The sequence below is a fragment of the Eriocheir sinensis genome, unplaced genomic scaffold, assembly GCF_024679095.1.
Source record: "Eriocheir sinensis breed Jianghai 21 unplaced genomic scaffold, ASM2467909v1 Scaffold614, whole genome shotgun sequence".
Classification (NCBI taxonomy): Eukaryota; Metazoa; Arthropoda; class Malacostraca; order Decapoda; family Varunidae; genus Eriocheir; species Eriocheir sinensis.
The window spans coordinates 1389-23704 of record NW_026111959.1 but is presented as its reverse complement, the minus strand read 5'-3'; the positions used below and the strand labels follow the sequence as shown (position 1 = coordinate 23704).

General features: G+C 40.9%; 1 pseudogene; it reads left to right on the top strand.

Moving 5' to 3' along the window:
* LOC126993446 (uncharacterized) overlaps positions 1 to 15366 on the top strand; it is a 55169-nt pseudogene extending 39803 nt beyond the window's left edge.
* The last annotated feature ends 6950 nt before the right edge of the window (positions 15367 to 22316 follow it).

Here is a 22316-nt window from a genome sequence, read left to right as displayed (position 1 = left end):
ACAACACTCAGCTGTCACCTTCTTCAACACTAAACATCCTCGGTCTGTTCAATTGAACAGACTGGTTGAATATGTTAGTGAGTGGCTGAAGTATTTGTTGTTTAAGCTCTTTTAATAACCGTGGTGACAAACCGTCGGGTCCTGTTGACTTGTTCCTGTCGAGTTTGTCCAAATACTTTTTCACTTCTTGGTCACATATTGTGTCAATTTCCAGGGTCGTGATCTCACTCGGCGGGTCAGTGCTCTCGGGAATGGTTTCGATGTCCTCGACTATGAATACGAATGCGAAGCTACTGTTGAGGATTCTGGCCATCTGTTTACTGTCCTGAATTACAGATCCAGTCTCGTCTGTCAGGGGACCAATATTGGATTTTACTTTTTTTTTCGATTTGATGTATGTGAAGAATTTTTTTGTTTGTCTTGATGTCACGCGATATTTATTTTTCGTAGTTGCGTTTACTACTCCGAATAAGGGTGCGACAAGCTCTGAGGCTGTTTTGGTACTGTGTACGGGCTTCGGCTGTGTCATTTTCTTTCATTAGGTTATAATTCCTTTTTTTTAATTTTGCCGCCCTTTTTTTTTCTCTGTTCATCCACGGTGGATCCACGGTACCATTTGCTCGCCTGGGTTTCGTAGGCACTGTAGCCTTCTCTACCTGCAAAAGCTTATCTTTAAAGTTGTTCCACACGTTGTCGATTGTATTGTCGGTTAGGTGAAGTTGGTCCCAGGTTGCAGAAGGATGCAGCTCCCGGGCTAGGTTGAAATTTGCTTTTTTGTAGTCTGGTATCACTGACGGATTGTCTACGAGTTTGTGACTTATGTTGACATTGAAACGGATTAAGTGGTAATCGCAACCATTATTTTTTTCACCAACTTCACAGTCGCGAATGAGGTCGGGGTCGCTTACTAATATCAGATCCAGCAGATTGTTTTCTCTTGTCGGTTGAGTTACAACTTGAGTGAGGAACGAATCCTCCACCATTTCTATAAGCCTGTTACTCTCTTGATCTCCAGCCATCAGTCCCCAGTCAATGTTAGGGCAATTAAAGTCCCTAATTATTATTGCTTCTTTGCTTTGTGTTAAGGAGTGAAGCTCTTTTTACAGGGCAGTGTCGTCGGCTGCCTGTTGTTTTGGAGGCCTGTATACGGTCGCAAGTGTTAGTTTCTTATTATTCGCGGTTATTCCCACATAGACGGAGTCGTAGCTCTCTGCGTCCTGTTTGTCTATTTTTATGGCAGGGAGCGTACTTTTTTACGTAGCAAATTACTCCTCCTCCTTTCTTTTGCATTCGATTGTTTTGGAAGCTTTCGTACCCGGGAAATGACAGTTCAGATACTAGATGTGCAGAATTGGCCCAGGTCTCTTTGATGGCTACCACATCTGGTTTCTCTGTTGCAATATACGCCCTAACTTCGTCCTTTTTGGGTAATAGACTTTTTTTTTTTCTTTTTTTTTTTTACAACAAAGGAGGCAGCTCAAGGGCACAAAAAAACAATAAAAAAAGCCCGTTAATCGCTGCTCCCATAAAAGAATCAGAAGAGGCGGCCAAAAGCAAGGTTAAACTCGGGAGGAGAGGTGTCCTGATACCCTCCTCTTGAAAGAGTTCAAGTTGTAGGCAGGAGGAAATACAGATGAAGGAAGATTGTTCCAGAGTTTACCAGCGTGAGGGATGAAAGAGTGAAGATGCTGGTTAACTCTTGCATAAGGGGTTTAGACAGTATAGGGATGAGCATGAGTAGAAAGTCGTGTGCAGCGGGGCCGCGGGAGGGGGGGAGGCATGCAGTTAGCAAGTTCAGAAGAGCAGTCAGCGTGGAAATATCGATAGAAGACAGAAATAGAGGCAACATTGCGGTGGAATTTAAGAGGTAGAAGACTATCAGTAAGAGGAGGAGAGCTGATGAGACGGAGAGCCTTAGCCTCCACTCTGTCCAGAAGAGCTGTAGGAGTCCCCCCACACGTGCATACTCCATACGAGGGCGGACAAGGCCCTTTATATGGATAGCAACTGCGGGGGAGAAGAACTGGCGGAGACGATACAGAAAGCCCAACCTCGAAGAAGCTGATTTAGCGAGGGAGGAGATATGAAGTTTCCAGTTGAGATTTTGAGTTAAGGATAGACCGAGGATGTTTAGTGTTGAAGAAGGAGACAGCTGGGTGTTGTTGAAGAATAGGGGATAGGTGTTTGGAAGATTGTGTCGATTTGATAGGTGGAGAAATTGAGTTTTTGAGGCATTGAAGGACACAAGGTTCCTTCTGCCCCAATCGGAAATGATAGCAAGGTCTGAGGTTGTTCTGCAGCCTCCAGCCTGGAGTTGTGTACTTTTGTTGAGAGGGTCTTCTATTGAAAGAAGCTGAATAATGCAGAGTGGAGTCGTCGGCGTATGAGTGGACAGGACAGTTTGTTATGGAAAGAAGATCATTGATGAATAACAGGAAGAGAGTGGGTGATAGGACAGAGCCCTGTGGAACGCCACTGTTGATAGGTTTAGGGGAAGAGCAGTGACCGTCTACCACCGCAGAGATAGAACGGCCGGAAAGGAAACTGGAGATAAAGGAACAGAGAGAGGGATAGAATCCGAAAGAGGGCAGTTTAGAATGCAAAGATTTGTGCCAGACTCTATCGAAGGCTTTCGATATGTCTAGCGCAACAGAGAAAGTTTCAACGAAACGGCTAAGAGAGGATGACCAAGAGTCAGTTAAGAGAGCAAGAAGATCGCCAGTAGAACGCCCATTGCGGAACCCATACTGGCGATCAGATAGAAGGTTAGAAGTATAAAGATGCTTATGAATCTTCTGGTTAAGGATTGATTCAAAAGCTTTAGATAGACATGAAAGTAAAGGTATTGGGCGGTAGTTTGAGGGATTGGAGCGGTCACCCTTCTTAGGCACAGGCTGTACAAAGGCATACTTCCAGCAGGAAGGAAAGATATATGTTGATAGGGAGAGACGAAAGAGTTTGACCAGGCAGGGTGTCAGCACAGAAGCACAGTTTTTAAGGACAATAGGAGGCACTCCATCAGGTCCATAAGCCTTCTCAGAGTTGAGGCCAGAGAGGGCATAGAAAACATCATTATGAAGCATCTTAATAACAGGCATAAAGGAGTCAGAGGGGGGATGAGTAGGAGGAATATGCCCAGAATCGTCCAAGGTGGAGTTCATACAGAAAGTTTGAGCGAAGAGTTCAGCCTTAGAGACAGATGAGACGGCAGTGCTGCCGTCAGGGTTAAGGAGAGGAGGAAAAGAGGAAGAAGTGAAACTGGAGGAGATATTTTTGGCTAGATGCCAGAAGTCACGGGAAGAATTAGAAGAAGCAAAGTGTTGACATTTTTTATTTATAAAAGAAGTTTTGGTAAGTCGGAGAATAGATTTGGCACGATTCCGGGCTGAAATGTATAGATCAAAGTTAATGGGAGTTCGAAGGCTCTGGAACCTTTTGTGAGCTGCCTCTCTATCTTTAATAGCACGAGAATAAATATGATTAAACCAAGGCTTTTTATCATGAGGAGTAGAGAAAGTACGTGGAATGTATGCCTCCATTCCAGAGACAATCACCTTTGTGATGCGCAGAGCACACACAGAGGGGTCTCTCTCCTGGAAGCAGTAAATATTCCACGGGAAATCGGAAGAGTACATCCTCAGGTCGTCCCACCGAGCTGAAGCAAAATGCCAGAAGCATCGCCTCTTCGATGGGTTCAGAGGATGTACAGGAGCGATAGGACAGGATACAGAAATAAGGTTATGATCGGAGGAGCCCAACGGAGATAACAGTTTGACAGAGTAAGCAGAAGGATAGAGGTAAGGAAGAGGTCTAGAATGTTGGGCCTGTCTCCAAGACGGTCGGGAATACGAGTAGGGTGCTGAACCAACTGCTCTAGGTCGTGGAGGAGAGTAAAGTTGTAGGCTTGTTCACCAGGCTGGTCAGTGAAAGAGGATGGAAGCCAAAGCTGGTGGTGAACATTGAAATCTCCCAAGATGGAGATTTCAGCGAAGGGAGAGTGGGTCAAGATGCGCTCCACTTTAGAGTTCAAATAGTCAAAGAGTTTTACATAGTTAGTAGAGTTAGGTGAGAGATAAACAGCACAGATGTATTTAGTAATAGAATGACAGTGAAGTCTTAGCCAGATGTTGGAAAATTCAGAAGAGTCAAGGTCGTGGGCACGAGAGCAAGTGATGTCGTTGCGCACGTAGGCGCAACATCCAGCTTTGGATTGAAATTTAGGATAGAGATAGTAGGAGGGAACAGAGTACAGGTTGCTGTCAGTAGCCTCAGAACCTGTGTTTCGGTGAGGAAGAGAAGGTGAGATTTAGAGGAGGAGAGATGGTGTTCCACAGAATGAAAATTAGAACGGAGACCGCGAATGTTGCAGAAATTGATAAGGAGGAGGTTCGAGGAGTTATCAGGACACCTCTCAAGTCGGCAGCCAGAAGGGGAGTCCTCCCTGGGGGAATTTATGGTCCCCCCCAGGCGGGGACTCCGAGGCAGTTATTTTTTTCGCCATGTTGAATTTTGAATTTTGGGAAAAGGTGTGTGTGTTTTGTGAATGTAGTGTGGTGTAGAAAGAGAGAGGAACTGTCTTTAGAGAGCATACTGAACTGCTCTCTGGTGTTGATGAGACAAAAGGGAAACGGTTAGTGAGGACATGGGAAGGGTCTTTGAAGGGCTTCAGCACCCTCCTCGCTTCCCATATATCCTCACCGGGAGTAGCTCACGCCCGTTCGGTAGGTGTCTTCCTACCTACTCCTACTACTGCGTGCATTTGTGTACAAAATGGAAATGTGGCTCCTGGTTTTGCCGCGTCGTGTTGAATGAGTTCGCTTGTCAGGGGCGTCGTTGGTTGCACAGTTTCTTGCAAGCCGCATCGACGCTAAGGTTCGGCTGATCAAGGGTTGCCTTGGCCTTGCCCTCACCTGCAGTTTTTTTAATAGCTTTTCGAGAAGCTTTCAACTGTCTCGTTCAGGAGCCTTCCAAGCCGGGCCGAACAAACCTCGTTCAGGTGGAGTCCGTCCTCCGAAAACAAATCTGGGCGCTGATTGAAGTGATGCCACGCATTCGTGAACGCTACGCCTTCATCGTTACATAACTGCTTTAGACTAGTGTTGACGCCGTACGCTTTACTGTTAAATCCGGTGAACGTATTGACTCTCGGTAGAATCCCAGAGACGATGATGTGAGGGGACTTGGTCTTGTATTTCCGAATGACTTGACGGTATTTTGCTAACAGGTCCTGAGATTGGGTTGACTGAAGGTCGTTGGTTCCCGCATGGATCAGATACACTGTGTCCTCCTTCGCATTTATTGAAACTGCATCGACCGCTGATTCAATAATAATAGTTTAGTCAGACTCCACTTGGAATATGCGGTACAGTTTTGGTCGCCTCACCATGCAAAGGACATTGCTAAATTAGAAGGTGTTCAGCGTCGGACAACAAAAATGATCTCTTCCTTGCGCAACAAATCCTACGAAGAAAGGCTTTCCACCCTTAACATGTTCTTACTTGAGAAACGTCGCCTCCGAGGAAAATTGATCGAATGTTTTAAAATACTTAATGGTTTCACTAATGTAGACAGAACAGAATTGTTTATGATCGATGACACTTTGCGAACGAGGAACAATGGCATAAAACTCAAATGTAGACAAGTAAATTCAGACTGCACCAAATTTTTCTTCACCAACGTTGTAAAGTGAAATTGAATACGCTCCCACCGTCAGTGGTCCAGTGTAACACGATTGACTCCTTTGAAAACAAGCTCGACCGTCACTTCCTTGAACTTAATATTAACTAAAGTAGAAAAGCAACATTTTGGAGCCATCTGATTAGTGTAGATTCACTTAGGTTTAAGGACAGACCACCTAGTCTGGACCATGGGGTCTGTGTGGTCTGATTTTCTATGTAAATCTATGTAAAAAAAATCTCTCTCTCTCTCTCTCTCTCTCTCTCGTTATGGGGTTGCAGGTACTTTCAAGGGTAGTTTTTTTTCAACCTAGCTTGTGATAGTTTGGCAAGGCAATTTAGGCAATTTAGCATTAGTTAGACCTCATCTTGACTATGCGGTTCAGCTCTGGTCACCTTACTATACTAGAATGGATATCAAAATGTTAGAATCGGTGCAGAGAAGGATGACTAAGATGATTCAGGGGTTGAGAAACTTGCCATACGAGGAAAGACTCAAACAGTTAAACTTGAATTCTCTGGAAAGACGAAAGGTGCGTGGAGACATGAACGAGGTTTATAAATAGATGAAGGCCTTTAATAAGGGGATCTTCATAAGGTTTTGTTGGTAAGAGAGCCGAGTAGGAAACGTATTTCTGGGTTTAAACAGGATATTTTCAGATTCAACAGTGACATAGGCTAAAATTGGTTTACTAACAGAGTTGTTGATGATTGGAATATGCTTATCAGTAACGTGGTGAGTGCCAATACAATTGTCACATTCAAAATAGATTAGATAAATTAATGGACAGCGATATTAGGTGGGGTTAGATACACTGGAGCTTAGGTTCAAAGGAGCTGCCTGTATAGGCCTACCGGCCTCTTGCAGACCCCTACGTACTTATGTTCTTATGTTCAAGGCTTCTGCACAACTGATGAGAACCCGATTTATCTCCTTTGAAGCCTTAGGAAATAGTAGTTAGTTAGGAACATACCCACATTAGACAAGGCTTTCATAGAGGTTGTATAGACATTTCCATGGGTAGTTTTACGAGCCTAGTAGTAGTTTGGCAAGGCCTCTGCACCAAGAACATGAAAAACCACTAATGAGAACCCGATTAATCTCTTTTGAAGCCTTAGGAAATAGTACTGTTTGTTAAGAACATACCCACATTAGACAAGGCTATCGTAGATGTTGTTGAGGCATTTCCATGGGTAGTTTTACGAGCTTAATAGTAGTTTGACCTCTGCACCGTGGATATGAAAAAAACACCAATGAGAACCCGACTAACTTAATTTGTGGTCTTTGAAAATTGTTGTTTTTGGAGCCGAAAGTGTCTGAGAACCAAACCTTACCACCACACATAAGATAAGACTTTCGTAGAGGTTGTATAAGCGCTTCCATGGTTAGTGTTATGAGCATAGTGATAGTCTGACCACCCTTATGCATCGTGATCGTGAAAGAGCACTCACCACAGCCCGACTAACCTCCCTTTGTGAACTTTGGAAAGAGGAAACACTTGTTGTGACCAATTAAACACACCATTTTCTTTCTCGTTTCCTTCGCTCTAATTTCTTCATTCTGCCCTGTAACTCACCTTGCCCTCTTTCTCCTCTTCCACTCTTATAACACACTAATATCTTGTCTTCCTATTCATCAGACTGCGATATATATATATATATATATATATATATATATATATATATATATATATATATATATATATATATATATATATATATATATATATATATATATATATATATATATATATATATATATATATATATATATATATATATATATATATATATATATATATATATATATATATATATGTAAGTAATCACTCCTATTATTATAAACATTAACATATTAAAACTGCATCACCATAGAGCCATTATTGTAAATATTAGCGCATATGAACTTCTGTAAATAATCAATCACCGTATGTAAAAACGTGTATATTCTCGAGAATAAATTTGCTTATAAATGGAGTCACCACTGGGTTATCAGTCGTATCTCTGAACCTACACAGACGGCCTTAACGAATCACACGGCGTTATACCAGCTATAACGTAGCTGTTCAGAAAACACACAAACAGAAATGTTTGTTTTTCAGTAGCGGCCTGCTGCCGCTACACATTCATTCAAAAGGAGAGTACCGAGACACCTCTGCACCTGAAATTGATCTTGTTTTTTACCTTTTATTCGCTCTTCTTTATTTTTTGTACGAAGCAAAATATAGAGGGCTTTTTTATTTTGTTGTTGCTGTTCGTGTTTTTGCCCTTGAATTGCCTCCTCTGCTGTAAAAAAAATAAAATAAAAAGGGAATATATTGTTGTGAGACCCGAATGCGTCTCAGAATACGGGGCATACTAGATGTGATTACTGATTAGTTCTGACAGTTTAGCTTTTTAAGGGAGGGCGAGATTGGACGTGTGGCAGTGCAGCACCCGAGGCCGTGGCGTGAGGAGGAAGCGGATAGCTGCTGCGTCTCATAAGTGGTGCCGAGAAGACAGTGTTAGCAGGTGTGTGTGTGTTTGTGTGTCAGGTGTTTACGCCGACGTGGAAAACATGGTAAGAGGAACTTGTACACACACACACACACACACACACACACACACACACACACACACACACACACACACACACACACACACACACACACACACACACACACACACACACACACATAAAATAAAATTGAAGGAAAAGCTGGACAAATATAGTGGGAGACAGGACTGACCGAGCTTGAGTTCAGGTCCTGTATACTACAAATAGGTAAACACACACACACACACACACACACACACACACACACACACACACACACACACACACACACACACACACACACACACACACACACATTGTTTTTTTCTTCTTTTTTTTATATATTTTACGATCTTTCTTTTTATTTTTGAAGTTTTGCATATCTTATCTTCTTATCAAATATTTTTTTCCGCTCTTGCAACATTGATCTATACTTTGACCTTCTGTTGTTGTCGTTTTTTTTCTGAGTGAAGCGAAGAACTGATGGAGAATATGAAAAAGGCACATGTACTCTATTGATTCTCTCTCTCTCTCTCTCTCTCTCATATATATATATATATATATATATATATATATATATATATATATATATATATATATATATATATATATATATATATATATATATATATATATATATATATATATATATATATATATATATATATATATATATATATATATATATATATATATATATATATATATATATATATATATATATATATATATTTTTTTCTCTACCAACCTCTACCTATCTCTTATCTCTATTACCTCTATCTATCTTTCTATCTTTCGCTCACCACGACTGGTGGGTAAGAAGATCCTGCCCTCTACCTCTCTGTCTATATTTATCAAGCTCTCTATCAATCTATTTATATATAACTCTCTATCTACTTTTTTTATCGATTTCTATCAGTCTAACTTTCTCTCGCCCTGGCAGGAGGAAGAGCAGATCCTGCTCTCTACCTCTCTCGCTCAAGCTCTCTATCTATCCCTATCTATATCTATCTAACTCTTTATCGATCTATCTATCCATCTCTCTCTCGCTCATACAGGAGGAAGAGAAGGTCCTGCCCGTCATCGACCTGAGCCTGGCCAAGGGTCACACGCGGGCCGGCCTGGTGAAGGAGCTGCACGAGGCGCTCACCACCGTGGGCTTCATCTACCTCAAGAACGTGGACGGCTACGACGAGGAGGCTGCTGCGACACTCCAAGTGGTTCTTCAGGTGTCGAGGCGGGGGGTTGTGTCTGTGTGGGTCTCCTTCTTTTTCTTCTTCTTCTTCTTTATCTTCCTTACGAGCATATTATTTATCCTATTTTCTCTCCTGTACCTTAATTCTGTTTTTTTTTCTCTTCCTCCTTTCCACTTTTTCTCCTTTCGTTTGTCCTTTCCTTTCCTTCCCTCGCCCTTCATCCTCTCTTTTCTTTCCCGTTCCTTTCATCCCAGCATCATCATCTTCTTCTTCCTCTTCTTCTTCTTCTTCTTTTTCTTCTTCTTCTTTTTCTTTTTCTCTTTCTTCTTCTTCTTCTTCTTCTTCTTCTTCTCCTTCTTCTTCTTCGTGGTTCCCTATCTGTCTTCGTCTTCTTTTTTGTCGTTTTTCATGCGTGGGTCTATTTTTGTTTTCGTCTTCTTTGTCCTCCTTCGTGTGGGTCTCCGCGTCTCTTCGTATTTGTATTTCTTTGTCCCTAATCCATGTTTATCGTTCTGGGTCTCCGTTCCTTTGTATTCGTCGCTATTCCGTGTCTTTATCGTTGTCCCTGCTTCTCCACTTGACTCTGTGGATCTTTATTTGAGACTACCAGTTGAAATGCCTGCAACTCCTACGAAAGCTTTGTCAAATGTGTGTGGTCTTGGACATCGAAGTGTTTGAGATCGGTGGGTCTGTTCACGCGTCTCGAATCAACGTTACCCGATTGTCGTACTCAGTCTCTCATATTCTCGATTTCAACCACAAAAGCTGCCTCATGTGCCCCAATAACTGGCTTTTTGTGTTGTTATCGTTGAAAAGGTTAATTATTCTTGTTTCCTGGTGATATTTAAAGGGTGAGAAGCCGGGATACGTGATGCTCCGAGTACGATAATCTGGCAACGGTGGTCTCGGTTTCTGTCCGTCTCTTCCTCTCAAGTTAATATCTACTTGTTCCGTCTCTCATCTAGCTGCACCATGTCCCTTATCTATCCATCCACTGCCTCTTCTCTTCCTCTTTTCCCCTGTCTCTTCTATAACCATCTCTTCTCCACTCCTCCCTCCGCCAGCCTGCCGATGGAGCAGAGGATGGCCATCTCCAAGAAGTCTTTCAACCCTAAGTGCAGCAGCGAGTACCGCGGATACTTTCCTGTCATCCCCGGCGCCGTGTCCCACAAGGAAGGTGAGGACTGAGGGATGACTGGGGGACTTAGAGGACTTGACAGAATGAGGGATGACTTGGGAGTTTGGCACAGAACTTGAAGACCTGCTAGAGCGTGGTGAATGACTCGAGAAATTATTAAAACTTGATGACTGACAGAATTTGAGGATTTATGAAAACTTGAGAACTTACTAGAACATGAAGGATGACTTTGGGAATTTGGCACAGAACTTGAAGACCTGCTAGAATGTGAGGAATGACTCGATAAATTGTTTGAACTTGATGACTGATAGAATTTGAGGAGTTATAAGAACTTGAGGGCTTTAAGAACTTGAAAACTCACTAAAACTTGAGGGATTACTTCTGAACTTGGCATAAAACTTGAGAACGATAGAACGTGAGGGATGACTTCGAAACTTGGCATAGACCTTGAGGATATATAAGAACTTGATGTCTTATAGAGAAAGAAGGGAGATCAAGTGCGGGTCTGGAGTAACTTTCGGAGTAATTTCATCTGTTACTTCTTCTTTGTGGTTTGTCGATCTCGTTGTTGCATTGCGTGTCGACCGAACCGATCAGTGAGATCATCTGTTTGTTTCGATGGCTGTTATGATACACGGTTACGAGTTCCTTCGCGACCATACAAGATAATGCTGTGACCTAACCAATCAGCAAGCTACTCTGGATTCGGTCTCTGTTTCTAGTTCCAGGTGCGTGACAAAATAAAAACGATTCTGAATGATAAGTGACGCAAATGACTCGAAGCTGTAATGAGGTACAATGACACGACATGCAGTAAGTACGTTATCAAGAGGGTTATACTCTCTTTATATAGAAACAAATTATGCACGTTGATAAATTTGAATAATATTGACGAAACACGACACGAACGAGAATATTCATCTGTCTGTCTGTCTGTCTGTAATCAGTCGATTGATCAGTGAGCTATTTACCCAGATGATGGTGGTGGTGGTGGTGGTGATAGTGGTGGTTATGAAGATAGTGAATTGAAGGTGAAACGAATGTAAGAATGGTGATGAGGAACTTAAATTCGCCTGCACCACCACCATCATCACCACCACCACTACCCAGCACCACCCCCACCACCACCATCACACACACCACCCCTACCACCACCACAACCACCGCGTCCTCTCCTTCCCAGCCTTCGAGATCGGACCGAAGCAGGGGAAGCCGAAGGAGGGACTCATATCGCTGGAGGAGAAGTTCATCATCGAGGACAACCAATGGCCTCTAGAGTCTAGAGGAATCCGAGGAGGGCAGGAACTTCAGGGTAAGGGGATAGGATGTTAGATTCTCTTTTTCTTTTTTTTCTATCTTTTTATATATTTTTTTAAATTTTTTTATTTACTTTATTTTTAATTGTTTGTTTTTCTTTCGTTTTTTCTCTCTTTCTGTCTTTCTTTTCCTTTCTTTCAACCTTTCAATTATTTTTTCAACCTTTCTGTTTTTCTTTCGTTCTTTCGTATATTTTTTTATCTTTTTTATATTTTTCTTTGTTTTTTGTGTGTGTTTTTTCTTTTTCTTTTTCTTCCTTTTTTTTCTTTTTATTTGTTTGTTTTTCTTTCGTTTTTCTCTCTTTTTGTCTTTCTTTCTTTCAATCTTTCAATCCTTTTACCAACCTCTCTTTTTTTCTTTCTTTCTTTCGTTCTGGCTATCTTTCCTTCCTTCTTCTTGCCTTTCTTTACTTATCTACTACTAATCAACACTATATTCATCTACATCTACCTCTCATCTTTACCATTCCTCCACCTCTCTTTCTGTCAGACATGGATGGAGGTCTACCACGAGAAGATGACCGAGGCTTCGCGGGAGCTGCTGAGCCTGATCGCGGAAGGTTACGGAGCACCCAGCGACTTCTACGCCGACATCTTCAGGGATCCGCATCTCTCCACGCTCCGGCTCATCCGCTACCCGGCCAGACCCAACCCGACATATGAAGCCCGTGACGGTGACGCGGGTAAGTGATGGTGTGTCTTGTAAGGTCATCATCTGTATCACCTTTTTAAGTTATCGCCATCTTTCATTGCCTTCTCTGAGTCTAAAAGCAAAAGTAACTGATATGGTCTATTCCCGGCCTCTTAAGACTCCTTTCTTCCATGTAAATTGATGGTCTTGCTATGCGTTATCATCTTTATCACCTTCCACGTTATCGTCATTTTACATTGCCTTCTCTGAGTCTAAAAGGAGAAGTAACTGATATGTTCTATTCACGGCCTCTTCTAACGCCTTTCTTCAGGTAAATTGATGGTCTTGCTATACGTTATTCTATCATCTTTATCACCTTTCACGTTATCGCCATCTTACATTGCATTCTCTGAGCAAATTGATATGTTCTATTCACAGCCTCTTCAAACGCCTTTCTTCCGGGTAAAGTGATGGTCTTGTAGTACGTTATCATATTCTTTCTCACCTTTCACGTTATCGTCAGCTTACATTGCATTCTCTGGGTTTTCAAGCAATAGTAACTGATATGTTCTATTCACGGCCTCTTCAAACGCCTTTCTTCCGGGTAAAGTGATGGTCTTGCAATACGTTATCATCTTCATCACCTTTCAATTATCGTCATCTTACATTGCATTCTCTATGTCCTCAAGCAAAACTAGCTGACATATTCTTTTCATGTCTTCTTCAAACTCCTTTCTTCCGGGTAAATTGAAGGTCTCGCCACGTTATCATCTCCTTCCTCATCTCTTCTTAGTCTAAAAACAAGGAACTGAGAGATCGCAAAAATACCTGCTTGAGACACCTTTTCTCTTTCTTCCTCCCTCTCACAGTAATCCAAGCAGCCAAACAGACATATTAAGCCATGAGCAAAGATATTTTATCACTTTTTCTGAGCCTTAAAACAAAAGACCATCAAAACATTAAACACACCTTCTGCCATCTTTCTTCCTCCATCGTTATAGTGATACAGTCAGCGAGGCACCAAAGTTCCGTCATGCAGTAAGTTTTCGTCACCTATTCTATCTCTAAAACCAAAAGAAACACGCACTCGAACCACATCTCCTTTTCACACACTTTCCCTCCTCCCCACAGTGATCCAGACGGCCGAACACCAGGACACCACGAAGGTCACGCTGCTGGCCACCTTGCCGAGTACCTGGGCTGCAGGTTCGCTGGTGGAAGGACGACTCCATCATCGACGTGACGCACAAACCCGGCCACCTCGTCATGAACATCGGCCAGCTGCTCTCCTACACCAGCGGCGGGGCTCTCAAGGCTACCAAACACCGCGTGATCGACTGCTGTGGTGATAGGTGAGCCTGGTGGTGGTGGCGGTGGTGGTAGGCTATGTTAGGTTGGACTAGGTTGGTTTGGTAAGGTTGTTGCTGTTGTTGGTGGTGGAATAGGTGTGTGTAGGTTGGTTGGGTTAGGTTGGATAGGTAATTTTATTTGTTGTTGTTGTTGGAATAGTAGATAGGTTAGATTAGGTTAAGTTAAGTTGGATAGGTTAGGATGGATAGATTAGGCTAGATACGTAAGAATATGACCCTTTGAAAGATTTTGGAGGTCAGGGTTCGTGAAAGTATAAATTATGTGTGTTGGGTTTGGTAACACTGCACCACCAACCTAACCTAATCATCACCAACACAAACTCGCCATTCCCACACAGCCTTTCCTTCCTCCTCCCACAGGCACTATCTATTCTAAGCCTAAGAGCAAAAGGAACTCAAACGGCAAACAACATCTCCAAACCTCTCTCACCTTTCCCTTGGCAGGCTGTCCGTCCCATTCTTCCTGGAGCCACGGTTCCACGCCAACGTGAACGTGGTCCTGCCAGGGTGCGAGCAGAGGGAGAGTCAGCCCAAGTACTACGGCCACTGGCTCTTGGAGGGGATCAGAAAGTGGGCCGAATACAAGGATCTCTGCAGGCGAATCGAAACACAGACCGCGAAGACACTGTATGAGGGAGAAGAAGATGAGGATGAAGTGATGATGTGGACGAAATAGATAGGAGGAAGGGGAAGAGGAGCAAGAGGATAAGTGATGATGATGCAAGGATAGGGACGATGCTGCAAGGAGGAAGAGGGGGATATTTGGTGATGGAGAGGATATAAGGAAAGAGAAGAAGAGGAAGAGTAAAAAGATAAGGTTTTAGTTCAATGAGAGGTAATAGCAGGGAGTAGATTCGAGAAAGAGGATGAGAAATTGTGAAGAGGGAAGAGGAAGAGCAGCAAGAGGAGGAGGAGGGGAATACTGTGTTAATAGAGATGATATGATACAATAAAGAGGAATTACATAGGTGTTGCGAGCAGAGGAGGAGGTGGAATTAGAAGCAATGTAAGAAGCGCATTCGATAAACAGGTAGAGAGCAGAGACAGGTGAATAAATATGAGGAAGAAGATAACAACAGAGAATATATAAGGAGAGAGACAGCAATGGAGGAAAAAAGAGGAAGGGAGTGTGAAGGTAGAAGTGTGAGGTGAAATGTAAAAAAAAAAACATTACCACCACCACTAATAATAATAATAATAATAATAATAATAATAATAATAATAATAATAATAATAATAATAATAATAAGAGTGTATTGTCATTCTTGAGCTAGGTATTTCCAGGTAAGCAATCAGATAAATAAGATTAAGATAAAGATGATGAAATGACAGGTGAGAATGATGATGATGATGACGAAGATGAAACAGATGATTTTGATATCGTAACAAGTGGTGATGATGATGATGAAGTTTATGTAATTATTTTAACATGTGTGGGAAGATAAAAAAAAAATAAACTGTATAACTTTGAAGATAAAATGTGGGAGAAAAGAGCTACGTTGTGAGGAAGACTCTCTCTCTCTCTCTCTCTCTCTCTCTCTCTCTCTCGCAATGAGAAATAAATGTTGTAAAATGATTCAGGAATTTACTATTATTTAAAAGCACGAAAAAATACTCTTATATTTACCCAGTTTTTCATTCATTAATTTATTCAAAGTAAAAGAGACAAATACCTTCTCTTTTTTCATGCAGTAAAGTATATAATAAGAACATTGTTATCGAAAAAAATAATTGCTATAAAAATAAAGCATTAGATTCCACATGTTCGAGGATACAAAAAACAAAAAACAAATGACAAATGATAACCTCCTCCTCCTCCGTCTTCTTCTTTTGACCTGTATCGCTAGGTCGTCGTCCTCCTCCTCATCCTCCTCTTCTTGGTCCTCTCCTGTTTATTCACGCACTTCGCTTTCCAATGGCATTATACTATAGATCTTTCCTCACCATAATATACCATCCCACTACATTTTTTTTTTCAGTTTTATTGCCTGAATCACCATAATCTTTCAGGGGTGGACTCGCGGACTTGGTATCATTGCTTGGGTGCCTGTACTGACTTAAAGAGGGACCAGAGAGCAAGAGATAGTAGGTTATGTCACGGTAGGTTAGATCTAGTAAACAACAGCCAATGAGCGACGCAGAGATTGTCACCCAAGCAATGATGCCAAGTACGCGAGTCCATCCCTGAAGGATTTGACCCGCCAGCTCTCGTGAAACCGACTATATTTATCAATCATATTCCTTGGGCTTATGCTGATTCACGTATTTTGCTTTCCAATGATATTATATTATGGATCTTTCCTCACTATAATACACCATCGCACTACAATTTTCAGTTTTATTGCCCGAATCGCTTATTTTCAATCCTATTCCTTGGACATATGGTGATTCACGTATTTTGCTTTCCAATGGCATTAAATTATATTACCTACCTTTCCTACCATCTCAGAGCAATATTCATAATTTTATTGCCCGAATCAATTATTTTCAATCCTGTTCCTTGCATTTTTTCGAGCATTTTTGCCATTCATTTTTCCAGCACGACTTTAGGAACACTTTTGCTAGCTTTACAATTCTTTCCGTCTCCTTTTTGCCGCCGTACAGACCCTAACGCCGTACACTAAGTAAAAAGAAAACAAAAGAGAAACGATAATAAAGCAAATGAGAAAAAGTAGGTAAAATAATCACATCACAAGGACGCGAGCAGAGAGAAGAACATTCACAGCGCACGTAGAATTAGATCCCATTTCGGTACCATTTCCTTAAACTAGATAGAATTTCAATGCGCGCACTGGAGAATGTTAACTAATAAGAGGATAAAATATACAGGGGAGGAGAGGAGGAAGAGAAGGAGGAGGGAAGGATGGTGATAAGAAGGAGATGAAGGAGAAAATAATAAAAAGAAAAGAAAATTGATAGGAGCAGATAAAGAAAAAAGAAGAAAGGGAAGAAAAAGAATAACAAAGGAGAAAGGAAGAAAAAGAAAGAAAAAAAAGAAAAAAGTGGCTATGCAAGAATAATGCCAAGAAAAAAAGCAGAAAAAAAGGAGAAGAACAAATAAGACGAAAAAGAAGAAAATCGAAGAAAGGAAAAAGAAAAGAGAAGGGAGGGAGGAAGGGAGAGAAGGAGGATGGGCTATGAATATTCCGTGCGTAATATTATTGTGTGTGTGTGTGTGTGTATATATAAGGGGCTGAGTACGACCAGTCTAGCAGCATTGCCATCCGCATTGTGCGTGTAGGACTATTGACCACTCCTTTGTGTTATCACAATAGTACTACATTCTAAAAAACTTTCTGATAATTAATTAAACCAGGTGAATATCGTAACCAATAGTGGCAATTTAATACGGTGTCAAAGTAGGAATATGGTGGGCCGTTGGTTGGCCCAACACTGAGCAGAAGTCAAAATTGGCACCGTCCAGTAACCTAACACAAAGTTGAAATCACACGAGCAAGACTTCAGAGGCTGATGTTGGTTCTTTCAGGTGAGATTCCTCTGAGCTGCATCAAGGTGGGATAATGGGTGTATTAATCTAAAGGAGCCCTCCATACGGCGGCGCGCATTCTGACCACTGCATCGATCAAATCAAGAAGAAGAAATCGAAACTTGAAGATACTCACGATGGGTGAGGGTGTAGTTCGTCGCACGAAGGCAAAAGGTGGAGCCTTGATCGAGTTGTTACCGGCGGAACTAGGCACGCACCCTGTGATCTGTCGTTGAACCTGCCACCTCCTCCACAACAGTCATTGGCCTTCGGAATAGGCAGATTTGCTTTAAGTATTATTGTTAACCAACCAGCTACTTAGCATATTACCTAGGTTGTGGGGAGAATAATATGAATTTAGGTTGACTGGTGTCCTTGCTGCAATCTGCCCGAAAACGGTACGAAGTAATGGTCAGTATAATCTTCCTGTGTCCCTGAGTACTTATCCAAAAAGAAGACTTTTTCCATGTAAAGCTATTGATACTCTGTGCGTTCCTCCGACTTTGGCTGGAGGAGCTTTCTGCCTGTTCAGTGTTCTTCGATCTCCACCTTTTATTAGATAGTTAGTGTATGCGCACCAAATAGCCCTCGTATGACCAGCAGGTCATTGTTGTTTAACTTCCTATACCGTTTGTGCTTGCGTGTTCTTGTTGGTCTACATAAGAACAAAAAACTGTTAAAATAATACTGGGTTAATGTCAACCCGGAAGAACATTAAAGTGGTTTTACTGTGCACCAGCGACGGGCCATTTTTGCAATGATATAGTCCCCTCTAGATGATCCTTCGCATAAATTGATCATAATGCGTATATATATATATATATATATATATATATATATATATAACGCTCATATATATCATATAGCAGAAGTATATATATTTAAGAAGCTTATGTTTGGTTTGCTCGTCAGTGATGATATCTTTTCTTTCAAAAACTCTGATCTTTGATATGGGGCCTTTAAGGTGAAGATAATCCCCAGCTACCAGGTCAAGTGGCAATTCGATTAGGTGATAAAGCATGGTCTGTCGGTGCTAAATATAATCTTCAGTAGCGCATTTTGGGTGAAGAGAATTTATAATCACAGGTCGATTCGTCTCAAGACAAAATTCAAGGCCCTGAAGAATCATATTGGATTGTACGACTGCAAACATTGATCATACTCATTTTAGAAGTGTTACAGATAATGACATCCAGTCAAATCTTTTCCGGCCCCGATAATTTACTTCGCTGAGCTCATGTGTTAAGATACAATGTAGCCAACAAATGGAATTTTTTTCACCTATGTGCCATTAACTTTACATATTCACCAAGTTAAAGCCTCAGGCCATTTTTCTGCTCTTTAGTCAGCAAGTCTTATTAAGTCTGATTGAATAGGAGACAGAAAACTGACTGTACCAAGGTACCGTAGCCTCTAATCTGGTCCCAATTAAACTATTCGAAAAAATAATCAGCGCGATAGGATGATCAGTTGTGAAACAAAATGAATTCACGTAACTGATAGTCAGTATGAATTTCGTAGTAATCGGTCTTCCCCAGGACCTATTAACCTTGGGGAACGCCACTGGTGACATGTTAGATCGCCCGAAGCTTCACCGTATGACGTAATGTTACTCTAGATTTTAGGTGAAAGCCAGTCGATGAATCCATGCACATAGGCTTTATTTCAATACCGTGGGAATGCTACGGTATTGAAATAAGCATCTAACGTGAGAAGTACTTTCACTGACAGAGAACAACGCTAGTTCTTAAAAATCTGAGTGAAGCATTACGATCATAACCTGGAGCACCAGTGGCGTTCCCAACATGTCTGTATCGTTGGGGCCAAGGTTAATTCAAGGGTTAATTTACGTGAATGATTATACTTACAAATGGATATCCCATGCTGTTATCAGTAGCCAATTCATTTGTTTCAGGAAAGTGATCAAATTAGGAGGCCTGTAAATTTTTTTCAGAACAGTTTAAAGTTGGGACGAGACGTCAAGGCTGCTAGGACAATAAGACTTGCCGACTGGAGCGAAAAATTTTTTTTTTAGTGCACATAGGTGAAAAACTCATCTTTAAATATCAGATTCAAGGACATGAGCTCAGCGAAGCAAAGATCAAGGGTAATATTGGCCTTTTCCTCAAAGGCACCACTAATATAATGCTAATGACTTATTGATAATAATGTTATAGAGCGAATTCTAACTTCCTTAGCGAGTAAAAATTCTCTTAATACATGAGGAGATTAATTCAGAAACTTTGATTATAAATCCGGAGACTTTATTTGAAGATCTATTTGCATTTGCACGCACTTCGCTAGAATATCGCCGTTCAAGTTCTGGTCACCTTAAACTATATCTTCAAGGGCCTTGAAGGAAAAGATAGAGCGACGAGCTGAAATCAAACATATTCCAGCGCTCTTCTGTACCACATATGACGAGTTGCTTAAAATGTTTAGATATGTTAGGACCTAAAAAGCGAAGGATTAACTTTTATCACTAATTGAAGCGTATTGCCAAATACAGTAGCCTGACATTAACCCAGGGATAGTATATTTAAAGAGGTACCCTCTAAAGAACACGCAGCAAAAGGCTGAAGTTAAGGAAAATCGATATAATACCATTGGTCATAATATAGTATTTTCACGAATATAAATATATATCGATATATATATATATATATAGTTAACGCATGAGTATATATATATATATATATATATATATATATACATACTTGTGATCAGTTTATGCATCATCTATTTTTTTTTTTTATCATGGCAAAAATGTGGCCCGTCGCTGGTACACGGTAAAGCCACAAATTTGTCCCATCGCTGCTACCAGGTTAATGGTAGTGGGCCGATATTATTTTTAACAGTTTTTTTGTTTCTTATGTAACTGGAAAATAACCTGGGAGGCGAGCACAAAGGAACACAAAGGAAGAACAAACAACAACAGAACTGCTGTTCCTGACGAGGCTGTTTGTGACAAGCTACACTAACTATCTAATCAAAGGTGGAAGATGAAGAACAGCAAAGGCGAAGGCTTCTCGACCCCCATCCCTCCAGCCAAAGCTGGCAGGAAAGGAAAAAGAACCATGCAGCATGGAAAAACTGCATGGAATTTATGTAGGAAAGAGGAAAGAACTACCATTACTGGTACCACCAATCGGGCGATAAAAACGGACAAGGACACCAGTATTCGAAAGAATTTAACGTTATTATGACAATGAATAATATCTAAGTTGTTGGTTGGATTCAAAATACTTGTGTAATCTATTCTTGAAGGCCGTAACTGTTGTACTTTCAACATCACAGGGTAGAGATTTCCAAACATTAACAACTCGATTGAAGAAGTATTTAGCTTCGTGCGACGAGAATCTTTTACCACTTATCTTCAAGTTGTGATTTCTTCTTGTTCTATTTGATCGATCAATTGTAAAGTAATCTTCCGCATTAATATCATTGAATCCTTTAAACATTTTAAACACTTCTATTAGATCGCCTCGCATTCTTCGTTTTGACAGGCTGAATAAATTTACTTCTTTAAGCCTTTGTTCATATGATAAATTTATCAACCTAGGAATCAGCTTTGTTACTCTTCGTTGAACCCGTTCCAACTTTTCTGTCTTTTCTGTAATAGGGAGACCAAAGCTGTACATAGTACTCTAGACGGGGTCGAACCACGAATTATACAGTTTCAATATTACTTTTTCCGATTTATTATTAAAGACTCGTCCGATGAAGCCAACCAATTTGTGCAGTTTTAACTACCTCTGAACAATGCTGACCGGGCTTTAAATCGCTTGATATTATCCCATTCAGCTCCAAACTAAGTAAAAATGTCCCAGTTTCGGGACAAAACTAAAAAAATCACAGAAAAAAAATTTATTATAGTTTTCCAATTAATACCAAGGCACGTTTTCTTCAATCCCTCTAGCTCATTTTCTGTTAGAAAACGCGGCATGTTTACAAGAAGAGCGGCGCCACTCAAAGGAACTGCATGTGGTGCTTGTCTTCTCCGCTCTCTGAAGGATATGGGTAAGTAATCCTTATTTACAGCCGTTTGCTTTAGGATTTTTAGCTTTTAATGGTTTGTAGGAGACACAGGAGAGTTGTTCATGTGCCTGAAGTCCGAAAACCCGAAAATCATTCCATTTTAAGCAGTTCAGGGGGGTGCGTTTGAGCTTGTTCCAATTTTGGGGCATCGGTGCTACAGTAGATCACAAATTTCTTTTAAGGAAGCATTAAAGACTCTGTAAGGTGATTAATGTCACTGAAGCTTACAGAGGTATTTGGAGCTACTACAGAATATCATACTGGAGAATTCACATCAAAAGTTAATAAGATTGTACTCGTTTTAATGAGTTTAAAGGGAGTGTTTTATGGGTGCACTTCAGCTTGGAAAGTCAGAGACATGTAGACATTTAATTTTGGGATTTGTTTTTGACGCAGGACAGTTGTTCATGTGCCTGATGTCTTAAAATCCGATAATCATGCATTTTTAATAATTCTGTAGTGGATGGGTGCTGTAGATCTGGTTCTAAATTTGGGACATTGGTGTGCCTGCTGTTGAGTTGTTCCAAATTTGGGGCATCGGTGTTACAGAAGTTCACTGATTTCTTTTGAATTAATGACTTTGTAAAGTGCTTAAGGTTATGGAAGCTTACAGAGGTATTTGGAACTTCTTCAGAATAATGTGGAAGATTTCCTATTGAAAGTTGATGCAATTGTACACGTCCTAATCAATTTAAAGGGACTGTTGTGTGAGTTTACTGCAGCATGGGATTTAAAAAACATGAAGACATTTAATTAATGTAATAGGCTTTTAAAAAGCAAAGCAGATGTGAAAGAATTGAAAGTTGAGTTTCTGTAGCCTTTTATGGTTGAGTGTAATTGAGATTAAGGTATCCCAGTTGGTTTTACAGTAATAAAAGTAAATTACAAGTATTTAATTAAATCAAGCCAATGCATTTAAAAATGGTGTC